Raw genomic sequence first — 14,876 nt, 5'->3', positions numbered from 1 at the left:
AGGAGACTTGAGGCAAAACGAGGCTGGAGGGTGGAGGCAGGAGACTGGAAGCTCCTCCTGGGCAGGGCACGGACCTCCTGGGCAGGGCGTGGATCTCCACCCGACGGAGACAAGGGACAGGAAGGGGCAGAACCAACCGCAGGTAACGGCAAGATGGCCTGACTTACCCAACGGAGGCAAGGGACAGGAAGGAACAGAACCAACGGCAGGTAACGGCAAGATGGCCTGGCTTACCCGACGGAGGCAAGGGACAGGAAGGGAGCTAGGTACGGGGTGGCTCCAGGACAAGACAGCAAGACAAGGCAAGGCTTCAGGCAATGCAAGGCAAGACAAGAACTTCAGGCGAGGCGAGAGTTACTGGCAAGACAAGGCAGGGTTTCAGGCATCGCAAGGCGAAACGAGAACTTCAGGCGAGGTGAGAGATATCGGCAAGGCTTCAGGCGAGGAAACAGGAGGCAGAGGAAGGGATACAAGGAGTAAGGACAAGAACAATCCAGCAACCACACCCTGGTCTCTGAAGGTATTTAAGCAGCCAGCCCCAATGAGCATCAGCTGCCTCAATTAGAGCTCAACAAGAACAGAAACAGGGTAGACAGGAAAACCTGGTGCAAGGGTCGATGGACTGGACCGTGAACTGGAATACGGACTTCACGGACCGGACCATGACAAATGTAGAGCCTTGGTAATCTTGGGAGGCAGGAATGCAGAACACAGAGCCTTGGTAATCTTGGGAGACAGGAATGCAGAACACAGAGCCTTGGTCTTGAGAGACAGGAACATGGAACACAGAGCTGGGACCCCTCCTTGGGAATAGGACGTAGGGCCGGGACTCATACACAGAATGCTGAACACGACAAGACGGTTCCTAACACAAGGTAGTGGCAAATGGCCAGACTTACCTAGCGAAGGTGTGAACACAGAGATGGTTCCCAACGCAAGATAGCGGCAAACGGCCGGACCTACCTAGTGAAGGCATGGACACAGAGACAGTTCCCAACTCAAGGTAGCGGCAAATGGCCGGACCTACCTAGCAAAGGCATGGACACAAAGAGACAGTTCCAAACAACAAAAGACTGTTCCTTGTCTAGATACAGCAAAGCTCCAGTCTTGCTTGGGTGGTAGAACTTGACAGCGATACAGGCGAGGTTGCAGGCAAGGCTTCAGGCAGAGGTTGCAGGCAAGGCTTCAGGAGGAAGGTGCAGGGAAGGGAGGGGAACAGTCCAGCAACTGAGGCTGAACCCAGGAGCTGTTTATGAAGCCAGCCCAAAATGGGAGTCATGTGCCTCAATTAAGGCACACAACAGGACAAGGGAAAACTGGAAAACCTGGAATAAGGAACGATGGGCCAGACCGTGAACCGGAATGCGGACTTCATGGACTGGACCGTGACAGTATCACCCCACCCCACCCCCAGGAGCATCCTGGCAACCGAACAGGCTCTTCAGGACTCCAGGACTAAGGACAACACAGGCGGGTGGGAGGATATTTAACAGACGGGAAACCCGGGTGGCAAGAGTAAAATGACAGTGTCTGTGTCGCTGGGTCCATATTTGGCTGGACTGTTCTGTCATAAGGGGGGCGCTGGTGGCAGACCCAAATGCAAGACACAGACACTGAAGTACTAGGAACAGGACTAGGTGTGTCAGGAAAGCAAGAGAAGTGGGGAAGAAACGACACTGGACGACAAGACACAGGCCCTGGACGAGACTAGGATACAGGGCCTGGGCTAGGACTAGACTAGGAAAGCGGGACCTGGATGAGGAACTAGGAACTTAGAACTTGGACAAGGACTCCGAGCCAAAGACTGGACAGGCACCCAGAACCTCAGTCTTGACTCGGGCTCAGATCCCAGATCCAAGCGAGGACAAGACGTGGCTACAGGACGAGGAGTGGCAACAGGACTGGATGTGAGACTCCTGGACAGGACGAGGGAACCCCGGCATCAGGCTGGGTGAGGTACTCCTGGGCTGGGCGAGGCACATGGACAGGACGAGAACACAAAGCCTTGACTTGGTTGAGGGAGACAGGAACGCAGAGCCTTGGTAACCTTGGGAGACAGGAACGCAGAACACAGAGCCTTGGTAATCTTGGGAGACAGGAACATGGAATACAGAGCCAGGATCCCTCCTTGGGAACAGGACGTAGGGCTGGGACTCATAAACAGAATGCTGAACACGACGAGATAGCTCCCAACACAAGGTAGCAGCAAACAGCCGGACCAACCTAGTGAAGGCATGGACACAGAGACAGTTCCTAACTCAAGGTAGCGACAAACGGCCGGACCTACCGAGCGAAGGCATGGACACAAAGAGACAGTTCCAAACAACAAAAGACTGTTCCTTGTCTAGACACAGCAAGGCTCTGGTCTTGCTCCGGTAGTAGAACTTGACAGCGATACAGGTGAGATTTGCAGGCAAGGCTTCAGGCAGAGGTTGCAGGCAAGGCTTCAGGAGGAAGGTGAAGGGAAGGGAGGGGAACAGTCCAGCAATTGAAGCTGAACCGAGGAGCTGTTTACGTAGCCAGCCCAAAATGGGAATCATGTGCCTCAATTAAGGCGCAAAACAGGACAAGGGAAAACTGGAAAACCTGGAATAAGGAACGATGGACCGGACTGTGAACCGGAATGCAGACTTCATGGACCAGACCATGACATTGCCACTCAGCTGGCTCCAAGGTGACACACCTTTCATTGTTCGAGGGGCTTCCCCACCCAAATTTGCCCCTCTGTGAGTGATAGTGGAAGGAGCCCAGACTGTGGTCCTTCCCCACAGAGCTTCGCATTGGCTGCACCAAGCTTCAGTGCATCCCTCTGCATGTACTCCTGCAGCCTGGAATGTGCCAGTCAGAGCATTCCTCTACAGACATAAGACCATAAGACATGGGAGCAGAATTAGGCCATTTGGCCCATCGAGTCTGCTCTGCCATTCAGTCATGGCTGATCCTTTTCTTCCTTCCTCAGCCCCATTCCCTGGCCTTCTCCCTGTAACCCTTGATGCCGTGTCCAATCAAGAACCTATCAAGCTCGCCTCACTTCCAGCTGCCTGTGGTAATAAATTCCACAAATTCACCACTCTCTGGCTAAAGATATTTCTCCGCATCTCTGTTTTAAATGGATGCCCCTCTATCCTGAGGCTGTGCCCTTCTGTCCTCCGCTCCCCCGCCATGGAAAACATCCTCTCCAAATCTACTCTTGCCTTTCAACATTCGAAAGGTTTCAATGATTTCTCCCTTCATCCTTCTAAATTCCAGCGATACAGCCCAGAGCTTTCAAACATTCCTCATATTATAATCCTTTCATTCCCAGAATCATCCTTGTGAACCTCCTCCGAACGCTTTCCAATGCCAGCACATCATTTCTAAGATGAGGAGCCCAAAATGGTGAGGCCTCACCAGTGCCTTATAAAGCCTCAGCATCACATCCTTGCTCTTGTATTCCAGACCTCTTGAAATGAATGCTAACATTGCATTTGCCTTCTTCACCACTGACTCTATCCGCAAGTTAACCTTTAGGGTGTTCTGCACAAGGACTCCCAAGTCCCTTTGCATCTCAGATTTTTGGATTTTCTCCCTATTTAGAAAATAGTCTGCACATTTATTTTTACGACCAAAGCTCATGACCATGCATTTTCCAACATTGCCACTTTCTTGCCCATTCTCCTAATCTGCCTAAATCCTTCTTCAGCCTTCCTGTTTCCTCAACACTCCACCAATCTGTGTATCATCTGCAAACTTGGCAACAAAGCCATCTATTTCATCACCTAAATCATTGATATAGAGCATAAAAAGAAGCGGTCCCAACACCGACCCCTGTTGAACACCACTAGTCACTGGTAGCCAACCAGAAAAGGATCCTCTTATTCCCACACACTGCCTCCTACCAATCAGCCAATGCTATAACCATGTTAATAACTTTCCTGTAATACCATGGGCTCTTAACCTGGTCAGCAGCCTCATGTGTGGCACCTTGTCAACATCCACTGAATCCCCTGTATCTATCCTACATGTAATCCCCTCAAAGAATTCCAACAGATTTGTCAGGCAAGATTTTCCCTTGAGGAAACCATGCTGATTTTGTCCTATCTTGTCCTGTGTCAGTAACTACTCCATAACCTTAGCAATTGACTCCAACATCTTCCCAACCACTGAGGTCAGGCTAACTGATCTATAATTTCCTTTCTGCTACCTCTCTTCTTTCTTAAAGGGTGGAGTGACATTTACAATTTTCCAGTCCTCTGGCAGAGTCCATGCCAGAGTCCAATGATTTTTGAAAGATCATTACTAATGCCTCCACAATCTCTACCGCTACCTCTTTCAGAACCTTGGGTACAGTTCATCTGGTCCGGGTGACTTATGTACCTTTAGGTCTCTAAGCCTTTTGAGCACCTTCTCCCTTATAATAGTAACTGCACTCACTTTTCTTCCTTCACACACTACAACATCGGACATACTGCTCGTGCCTTCCACAGTGAAGACTGATGCAAAATACTCGTTTAATTCATCTGCCATATCTTTGTCATCCGTTATTATTTCTTTTGCTTCGTTTTCTAGAGGTTCTATATCCACTCTCATTTCTCTTTTATTTTTTATACTTGTGAAGGCTTTTACTACCCACTTTGCTAGTTTGCTTTCATATTTCACCTTTTCCCTCCTAATGATTCTTCCAGTTGCTCTCTGTAGGGTTTTAAAAGCTTCCCAATCCTTTGTCTTCCCAGTAATTTTTGCTTTGTTATATGCCCTCTCTTTTTTAAAATTTATTCATTTACGGGATGTGGGTGTTGCCAGCTAAGCCAGCATTTATTGCCCATCCTTAGTTGCCCTTGAGAAGGAGGTGATGAGCTGCCTTCTTAAAACGCTGCAGTCCCTGAGGTGTAGGTTCACCCTCAGTGCTGTTACGGAGGGAATTCCATGATTTTGACCCAGCAACAGTGAAGGAAAAGCGATATGTTTCCAAGTCAGGATGGTGAGTGAATTGGAGGGGGATTTCCAAGTGGTGGTGTTCCCAGGTATCTGCTGTGCTCGTCCTTCTAGATGGGAGTGGTTGTGAGTCTGGAAGGTGCTGCCTTAGGAACTTCGGTGTGTTGTTGCAGTGCATCTTGTGGATAGTACACTCTGCTGCAACTGTTCATCGATGGTGGAAGGATTGGGTGCTTGTGGAAGGGGTACCAATCAAGTGGGCCGCCTTGTACTGGATGGTGCCAAGCTTCTTGAGTGTTGATGGAGCTGCACTGATCAGGCCAGTGGTGAGTATTCCATTACACTCCCGACCTGAGCCTTGAAGATGGTGGACAGGCTTTGAGGAGTCAGGAGGTGAGTTACACGCCGCAGGATTCCTCGCCTTTGACCTGCTCTGGTAGCCACAGTGTTTCCAGTCAATTGTAACCCCCAGGATGTTGATAGTACGGGATTCAGTGATGGTGATGCCACTGAATGTCAAGGAACAATGGTAGATCCTCTTTTGTTGGAGATGGTCATTGCCTGAAACTTGTGTGGCCTGAATGTTACTTGCCACTTGTCAGCCCAAGCCTGGATATTGTCCAGGTCCTGCTGCATTTGGGTATGAACTGCTTCACTATCTGAGGAGTCATGAATGGTACAAATCGTGTGGATAGTCAGAGGCTTTTTCCCAGGGCTGAAATGGCTGGCACAAGAGGGCACAGTTTTAAGGTGCTTGGAAGCAGGTACAGAGGAGGTGTCAGGGGTAAGTTTTTTGCGCAGAGAGTGGTGAGTGCGTGGAATGAGCTGCCGGCAGTGGTGGTGGAGGCGGAAATGATAGGGTCTCTTAAGACTCTTCTGGATAGGTACATTGAGCTTAGAAAATTAGAGGGCTATGGGTAACCCTAGGTAGCTCTAAGGCAAGGACAAGTTTGGCACAGCTTTGTGAGCTGAAGGGCCTGCATTGTGCTGAAGATTTTCTATGTTTCTAACATTGTGCAGTCATCTGCAACATCCCCACTTCTGACCTTACGACAGAAGGAAGGTCATTGATGAAGCGGCTGAAGATGGTTGGTCCTATGACACTTCCCTGAGGAACTCCTGCAGTGATGTCCTGAGGAAGAGATGATTGACCTCCAGCCACCACAACCATCTTCCTTTGTGTCAGGTATGACTCCAACCAGAGGAAGGTTTTTTCCATAATTCCCATTGACTCCATTTTAGCTAGGGCACCTTGATGCCATACTTGGTCAAATGCTGCCTTGACGTTGAGAGCTATCTGTCTCACCTCCCCTCTGGTATTTAGCTCTTTGGTCCATGTTTGGGCCAAGGAGGTGTTGAAGTCAGGAGCTGAGTAGCCTCTCTTTTGCCTTTACATTTGCTTTGACTTCCCTTATCAGTCACAGTTGTACTTTTTTGCCTTTTGAGTATTCCTTCTTTTTTGGAATACATCCTGCATCTATCCTGCATCCACCTCATTTTTTTCCAGAAGCTCATGCCATTGCTGCTCTGCTGTCATCCCTGCCCGCATCTCCTCCCAATATACTTTGACCAACTCCTCTCTCATACCACTGTAATTTCCTTTACTCCACTGAAATACTACTACGTCAGACTTTACTTTCTCTCTATCAAATTTCAAGTTGAACTCAATCATATTGTGCTTATGCCTCCTAAGGGTTCTTTTACCTTAAGCTCCTTAATCACCTCCAGTTCATTTATAACACCCAATCCATATAGCTGATCCCCCTAGAAGGCTCAGGTTTTGAGAGCTATGAACGTAGCAGTAGTTCCATCAGTAAGTCTGATAGTCTCCTATAATTAGACTAGAAACAATGATTACCATAAATTATGTCAATGAAAACACTGTTAATAATACCACAGCAAGATTTTTCAGACAGTTACAAATTGAGGGAGTTTCAGAATGTCATTGTCTGGATTTTTATGCTTTTATCCAGTCACTAACTGATCACTTTCAATATTTTCTTGTTCAGCTCTTAAGCTGACTAATTTTGTTTCTAAATTGAGCAGCTTTGTAAATAAGACTATAAGATATAGGAGCAGAATTAGGCCATTCCATCATGGCTAAACCTGGATACCACTCAATTCCATACACCTGCCTTCTCACCCTGATGCCCCGACCGATCAGGAAACAATCAACTCCTAGGTAGACAGTCAGTTCTGCAAGACAACTTCCACCTTAAATATACCCCCTTACCCTTACCTATGTCTTATGTTCCTATGTGGACAATGACTACTAAATCCATCCCAGCTCTGACCAGGAGCTTATCTACTCCTCCAGGGAGATGTCCTACTTGTGCTCCTGGTAGACATTCAACAAACTCACTCTCTTGAGATCCATTTACAACTTGATTTTCCCACTCGACCTGCATGTTGAAATCTCCCATGACTATCATAATATTGCCCTTTTGACATGCCTTTTTCTATTTCCTGTGGTAATCTGCGGTCCACATCCCAGCTACTGTATATAACTGCCATCAGGGTTCTTTTACCCTTGCAGTTTCTTAACTCAACCCACAAGGATTCAACATCTTCTGATCCTATGTCACATATTTCTACTGATCTGATGCCAGTCTTTACCAGCAGGGCCATGCCACCCCCTCTGCCTACCTTCCTGTCCCTCCAATACAACATGTAAACTTGGACATTCAGCTCCCAACTACAACCATCCTTCAGCCACGATTTAGTGATGGCCACACCATCGTACCTGACAATCTGTAATAGAGCCACAAGATCATCCACCTTACTTCTTATACTCTGTGCACTGAGATATAACACTTTGAGTGCTGCAATTTCTACCCTTTTTGATTCTGCATCCCTAGTGAACTGGTTCTCACCCTGCTGGTTGCAATTGTGTCCAGTCATCTGCCTGCCCTTCCACAAAGTATGCTATCTTTGCTTTTTACCACCCGTTCTATCCTGAGTCCCTTCATTCCGGTTCCCACTCCACTGCCAAATTAGTTTAAACCCTCCCCAACAGCTCTAACAAACTTGTCCACGAGAATATTGGTTCGCCTCAGGTTCAGGTGCAACCCATCACTTTTGAACAGGTCATACCTTCTCCAGAAGAGATCCCAATGAATCACTAGCCCCTGCGCCAGCTTCTCTGCCATACATTAATCAGCCAAATCATCCTGTGTCTCAATGGGGCATGGCACAGGCACCAATGCAGAAATTACCACCTGGGAGGACCTGTTGAGAGTGAAGTCAAGCAGATTTATTGCTCAATACCTACCACAGGCAGTTTAGCATCTCCATCCTTCAGGGTGCCAAAGTCCGGGATGTCTCTGACTGGGTGCACGACATCCTGGTACGAGAGAGAAAGCAACCAGAAGTCATGATACATGTTGGTACCAATGACATAGGCAGGAAGAGGGATGAGGTCCTGAAGTGTGAGTTTCGGGAACTAGGCAGAAGGCTGAAGAACAGGACCTCAAGGGTGGTGTTATCAGGATTGCTACGTGACAGTAATGGTAAGAATTGGAGGAGATGGCAGTTGAATGCGTGGCTGAGGAGTTGGTGCAGGGAGCAGGGATTTTGATTTTTGGATCATAGGGATCTCTTCTGGGGAAGGTGGGACCTGTACAGATTGGATGGGTTGCACCTGAACTCGAGGGGGAGCAATATCCTTGCAGGTAGGCTTGCCAGCATGGTTCCGGAGGGTTTAAACTAATTTGCAAGGGGGATGGGACCCGGAGCGATAGAGCAGTGAAAGAAGTGCATCGAGTAAAGCCAGATCTAACATACAGAGAGGCTTTGAGGAAAGAGAAACAGAATAAACGGTGTAAAGGTAGTAAGGCAGAAGGACTGAAGTGTGTGTACCTCAATGCAAGAACCGTCAGGAACAAAGGTGATGAACTGAGAGCTTGGATACATACATGGAATTACGACGTAGTGGCCGTTACAGAGACTTGGCTGGCACCAGGGCAGGAATGGATTCTCAATATTCCTGGATTTCAGTGCTTTAAAAGGGATGGGGGGGGGAAGGGGAGGAGAGGGTGGCATTACTGATCAGGGATACTATTACAGCTACAGAAAGGGTGGGTAATGTAGCAGCATCCTCTTTTGAGTTAGTATGGGTGGAAGTCAGGAACAGGAAGGGAGCAGTTACTCTATTGGGGGTATTCTATAGGGCCCCTGGTAGCAGCAGAGATACAGAGGAGCAGATTGGGAGGCAGATTTTGGAAAGGTGCAAAAATAACAGGGTTGTTATCATGGGTGACTTTAACTTCCCTAATATTGATTGGCACCTGATTAGTTCCAAGGGTTTAGTTGGGGCAGAGTTTGTTAAGTGTGTCCAGGACAGATTCCTGTCACAGTATGTGGACAGGCCAACTAGGGGGAATGCCATACTAGATCTAGTACTAGGTAATGAACCGGGTCAGGTCACAAATCTCTCAGTGGGTGAGCATCTGGGGGACAGTGACCACCGCTCCCTGGCATTTAGCATTATCAGGGGAAAAGGATAGAATCAGAGGGGACAGGAAAATTTTTAATTGGGGAAGGGCAAATTATGAGGCTATAAGGCTAGAACTTGCGGGTGTGAATTGGGATGATGTTTTTGCAGGGAAATGTACTATGGACATGTGGTCGATGTTTAGAGATCTCTTGCAGGATGTTAGGGATAAACTTGTCCCGGTGAGGAAGATAAAGAATAGTAGGGTGAGGGAACCATGGGTGACAAGTGAGGTGGAAAATCTAGTCAGGTGGAAGAAGGCAGCATACATGAGGTTTAGGAAGCAAGGATCAGATGGGTCTATTGAGGAATACAGGGAAGCAAGAAAGGAGCTTAAGAAGGGGCTGAGAAGAGCAAGAAGGGGGCATGAGAAGGCCTTGGCGAGTAGGGTAAAGGAAAACCCCAAGGCATTTTTCAATTAAATGAAGAACAAAAGGATGACAGGAGTGAAGGTAGGACCAATTAGAGATAAAGGTGGGAAGATGTGCCTGGAGGCTGTGGAAGTGAGCGAGGTCCTCAATGAATACTTCTCTTCGGTATTCACCAATGAGAGGGAACTTGATGATGGTGAGGACAATATGAGTGAGTTTGATGTTCTGGAGCATGTTGATATTAAGGGAGAGGAGGTGTTAGAGTTGTTAAAATACATTAGGACGGATAAGTCCCCAGGGCCTGACAGAATATTCCCCAGGCTGCTCCATGAGGCGAGGGAAGAGATTGCTGAGCCTCTGGCTAGGATCTTTATGTCCTCGTTGTCCACGGGAATGGTACCAGAGGATTGGAGGGAGGCGAGTGTTGTCCCCTTGTTCAAAAAAGGTAGTAGGGATAGTCCAGGTAATTATAGACCAGTGAGCCTTACGTCTGTGGTGGGATAGCTGTTGGAAAAGATTCTTAGAAATAGGATCTATGGGCATTTAGAGAATCATGGTCTGATCAGGGACAGTCAGCATGGCTTTGTGAAGGGCAGATCATGTCTAAGAAGCCTGATAGAATTCTTTGGGGAGGTGACCAGGCATATAGATAAGGGTAGTGCAGTGGATATGGTCTATATGGATTTTAGTAAGGCATTTGACAAGGTTCCACACGGTAGGCTTATTCAGAAAGTCAGAAGGCATGGGATCCAGGGAAGTTTGGCCAGGTGGATTCAGAATTGGCTTGCCTGCAGAAAGCAGAGGGTCGTAGTGGAGGGAATACATTCAGATTGGAGGATTGTGACTAGTGGTGTCCCACAAGGATCAGTTCTGGAACCTCTACTTTTTGGGATTTTTATTAACAACCTGGATGTGGGGGTTGAAGGGTGGGTTGGCAAGTTTGCAGATGACACAAAGGTTGGTGGTGTTGTAGATAGTGTAGAGGATTGTCAAAGATTGCAGAGAGACATTGATAGGTTGCAGAAGTTGGCTGAGAAGTGGCAGGTGGAGTTCAACCCGGAGAAGTCTGAGATGGTACACTTTGGAAGGACAAACTCCAAGGCAGAAATAGCAGGATACTTGGTAGTGTGGAGGAGCAGAGGGATCTGGGAGTACATGTCCACAAATCCCTGAAAGTTGCCTCACAGGTAGATAGGTTAGTTAAGAAAGCTTATGGGGTGTTAGCTTTCATAAGTCAGGGGATAGAGTTTGTGATGTAGGGTGATGTAATGATGCAGCTCTATAAAACTCTGGTTAGGCCACACTTGGAGTACTGTGTCCAGTTCTGGTCGCCTCACTATAGGAAGGATGTGGAAGCATTGGAAAGGGTACAGAGGAGATTTACCAGGATGCTGCCTGGTTTAGAGAGTATGGATTATGATCAGAGATTAAGGGAGCTAGGGCTTTACTCTTTGGAGAGAAGGAGGATGAGAGGAGACATGATAGAGGTGTACAAGATAATAAGAGGAATAGATAGAGTGGATAGCCAGCGCCTCTTCCCCAGGGCACCACTGCTCAATACAAGAGGACATGGCTTTAAGGTAAGGGGTGGGAAGTTCAAGGGGGATATTATAGGAAGGTTTTTACTCAGAGAGTGGTTGGTGCATGGAATGCACTGCCTGAGGCAGTGGTGGAGGCAGATACACTCGTGAAGTTTAAGAGACTACTAGACAGATAAATGGAGGAATTTAAGGTGGGGGGTTATATTGGAGGCAGGGTTTGAGGGTTGGCACAACATTGTGGGCCAAAGGGCCTGTAATGTGCTGTACTATTCTATGTTCTATGTTCAGGAATTGGTCAGCTTCTATGCGCTCATGGTAATTGATATTAAAGTCCGTTCTGTGCTCTTTCTACAGACAGTACCTGTTATGAATGATGACGGGCCTGGAGGTGTGTTGATTCATAGTGTTTGGGTTCCCACCACTGGGGACTCCTGATTTCAAGGCCTGGTATTTGGTGATGGGCATATCCTGGGATCAATGCCAAGGAGTGAGACCTGAGGACAAATCGGAAGTCTGCAAGTTGAGGCCCGGTTGCTGAAGCTGAGTCTGTGGATGTCTGCTTGGAAGGTTGAAGCCCGGTGTCTGTAGGGTGAGTCTGTGTCTGGTGGAGGCCGGAGCCGGAGACCTGTGCTGGGGCTACGGGACTGTGAACGTGCGCAGTGTACAAGGGAGAAACAGGGCTCATTTTCTCTGTTGCTTGTTGTGTTCAGTGTTGTTCTGCTGAGCATTGTGGGCATGCTATATTGGAGTCGGGAGGTGTGACGACACTTGCGGGCTGCCCCAGAGCACCCTCAGGTGTGTTGTCGTTAATGCAAAAGAAGCATTTCACTGTATGTTTCAATATACACATGATAAATAACCCTGAACCCTGAATCTTTGTTCATCAGCTAAGGGAGAAGGAGGAGGAGGTTTCACTATCCTTGCTTTACCTGAAGCCATGAGACTACATCAACTGCAGTTGCTGATGACACCCAGGCAACCCCCTCCTTTCTGTGCCTCATTGTGTCTCCTCCTCTGATGGACCAGTTCAGCCGGTAGGGATGTGATGTTCTCAAAGAGTGTGGTGGAGCAATTGAATTGACTTTATTACTTACATCCTTCATATACATGAGGAGTAAAAATCTTTACGTTACGTCTCTGTCTAAATGTGCAATGTGCAATTTATAGTAATTTATAATAAATAGGGAGTTGCATATTACACACACCTGGATTCTGTGAGCACAATATCAGGTGTTGCTTGACCGGGCTGTTGGACAGGAATTTCAGTTCAGCACCAGTCCCAGACGTTTGTAAGGAGAAGTTGTCTGTGACTTCTGGGAGTTCTCTACAGGCTGCCGAAAAATAACATTGCAGTGGCACAGGCGATAAATCGAGAAATATTCTGAGGCACGTAAGAATGGAACAGTAGTTATCATGGGGGACTTTAACTTGCACATAGATTGGGTGAATCAACTTGGTCGAGGCAGTCTTGAGGACAGCATAGAATACATACGTGATAGCTTTCTTGAACAACATGTTACTGAACCTACAAGGGAACATGCTATCTTGGATTTGGTCCTGTGCAATGAGAAAAGTAAAATTAGCAATCTTGTAGTTTGGGATCCTCTTGGAAAGAATGATCACAGTATGACTGAGTTTCTCATACAAAAGGAAGGTGCAATAGTTCAATCCAAAATCTGTGTATTATTCCTAAACAAGGGAGACTACAATGGGATGAGGGAGGAGTTGGATAGTGTAGACTGGGAATACAAGTTATATGGTGGATGGTTGAGGAACAATGGAAGACTTTCAAAGAGATTTTTCACAGTGCTCAACAGAAGTATATTCCAGTTAAAAGCAAGGACAGGAAGGGTGGGGAGAGCCAACCATGGAAAACTAAGGAATTAAAGGAAGGTGTCAAACTTAAAGCTCATGTGTACAAAGTCACTGAGAATAGTGGAAAACTGGAAGATTGGGAAAACTTTAAAAAGCAACAAAGAAACACTAAGCCGAGCAACAAAGAAAGGGAAAGGAAAGCATAAAAACAGATAGTAAAAGTGTTTATAATTATATAAAGTGGAAAAGGGTAGCTAAAATGAACATAGGTCCCTTGGAAGATGAGAAGGGGGAATTGATATAGGGTAATGAGGAATGAAGTAATTTAAAGAATGATACCATTAAGAAAGTCTTTGACTACAAGCACCTCGGGTCAAGAATGATGAGTTCGGAGAAGGACATAAAGATACAGAAGGCACTGGCGTGAAGGGCTATGAACGACATGAAGGAAATCTGGAAGTCGAACCTGACCAGAGGGCTTAAAAAGGATTTTCATAGCAGTCATAGAGTCCATTCTCACGTACGGATGGGAGACGTGGACACTCACCATGACGATACGAAAGTTTCGAGATGGTTGCTATACACGAATGCTCCGGATGGCTCTTGATGTGAGTTGGCAACAGCACATGACGAACATTGAGCTCTATAACGACCTACCGATGCTCACCACTAAAATCGAAGCGAGAAAACTACAACTAGAGGGGCACTGTCTACACCATCCCGAGGTACCTGCCAGGCTGGTCATCGTATGGGAGCCCAAGCATGAGGGGATGAACCCTGGGCGCCGTTCCACACTATGGTCAACACGCTCCTAGAAGGCAGTGGCGCGGCTAATGTAGATGAACTGAACACATTGATGAGGGAGAGGGAGAAGTGAAGAGTCTGTCATCGTGCCCGACGCCGGCCCCCTAGGCCTGAGTCGACGTAGTAGTAGTAGTAATGAGGAAATGGCCAAGGATTTGAATAACTATTTTGTGTTGGTCTTCATGGTGGAGGACATGTCTGACATCTTGAAGATGCAGTGGGAGGTGATGACCTCAATACAACAGCTATCACTAAAGAGGTAGTGCCGAGCAAACCTGTGGGCCTGAAGATAGACAAGTCCCCTGGTCCTGGTGGAATGCTTCCCAGGGTACTGAAAAAAAATGGCAGAGGTTATAGTAGAGGCTTTGGTGATAATTTACCAAAATTCTCTGGACTCCGGGCAGGTTCCGGCGGATTGGAGGAAGGTGAATATCACGCCACTGTCCAAAAAAGGATGTAAGCAAAAGGTAGGCAACTTTAGGCCAGTTAGTTTAACATGTGTAGTTGGGAAAATGTTTGAAGCTATCATCAAAGAAGATATAGAGAGGCATCTGGAAAGAAATGGATCCATCAGGCAGACGTAGCTTGGATTCAGTAAAGGCCAGTCCTGTTGACAAACTTACTGGAGTTCTTTGAGGTTATAACCAGTGCAGTGGATAGAGGGGAACAGATGGATGTTATGTACTTGATTTTAGAAGGAGTTGGATAAGGTGCCACATAAAAGACTTATCCATAAGATAAGGATGCATAGATAGAGGATTGTTTAACCAATAGAACGCAGAGGTTTGGGATACATAGGTGTTTCTCTGGTTGGCAGTCAGTGGTGAGCGGTGTGCCGCAGGGGTTGGTGCTGGGCCCGTAACAGTTCATGATATATATTAACGATTTGGAAGAGGGGACCGAGTGTAGTGTATCTAAGTTTGCTCAGGACACTAAATT

The sequence above is a fragment of the Mobula birostris genome, chromosome 16 (genome assembly GCF_030028105.1).
Source record: "Mobula birostris isolate sMobBir1 chromosome 16, sMobBir1.hap1, whole genome shotgun sequence".
Lineage (NCBI taxonomy): Eukaryota > Metazoa > Chordata > Chondrichthyes > Myliobatiformes > Myliobatidae > Mobula > Mobula birostris.
The sequence above is the reverse complement of the archived record's forward strand: the minus strand, read 5'-3'. Positions refer to the sequence as shown.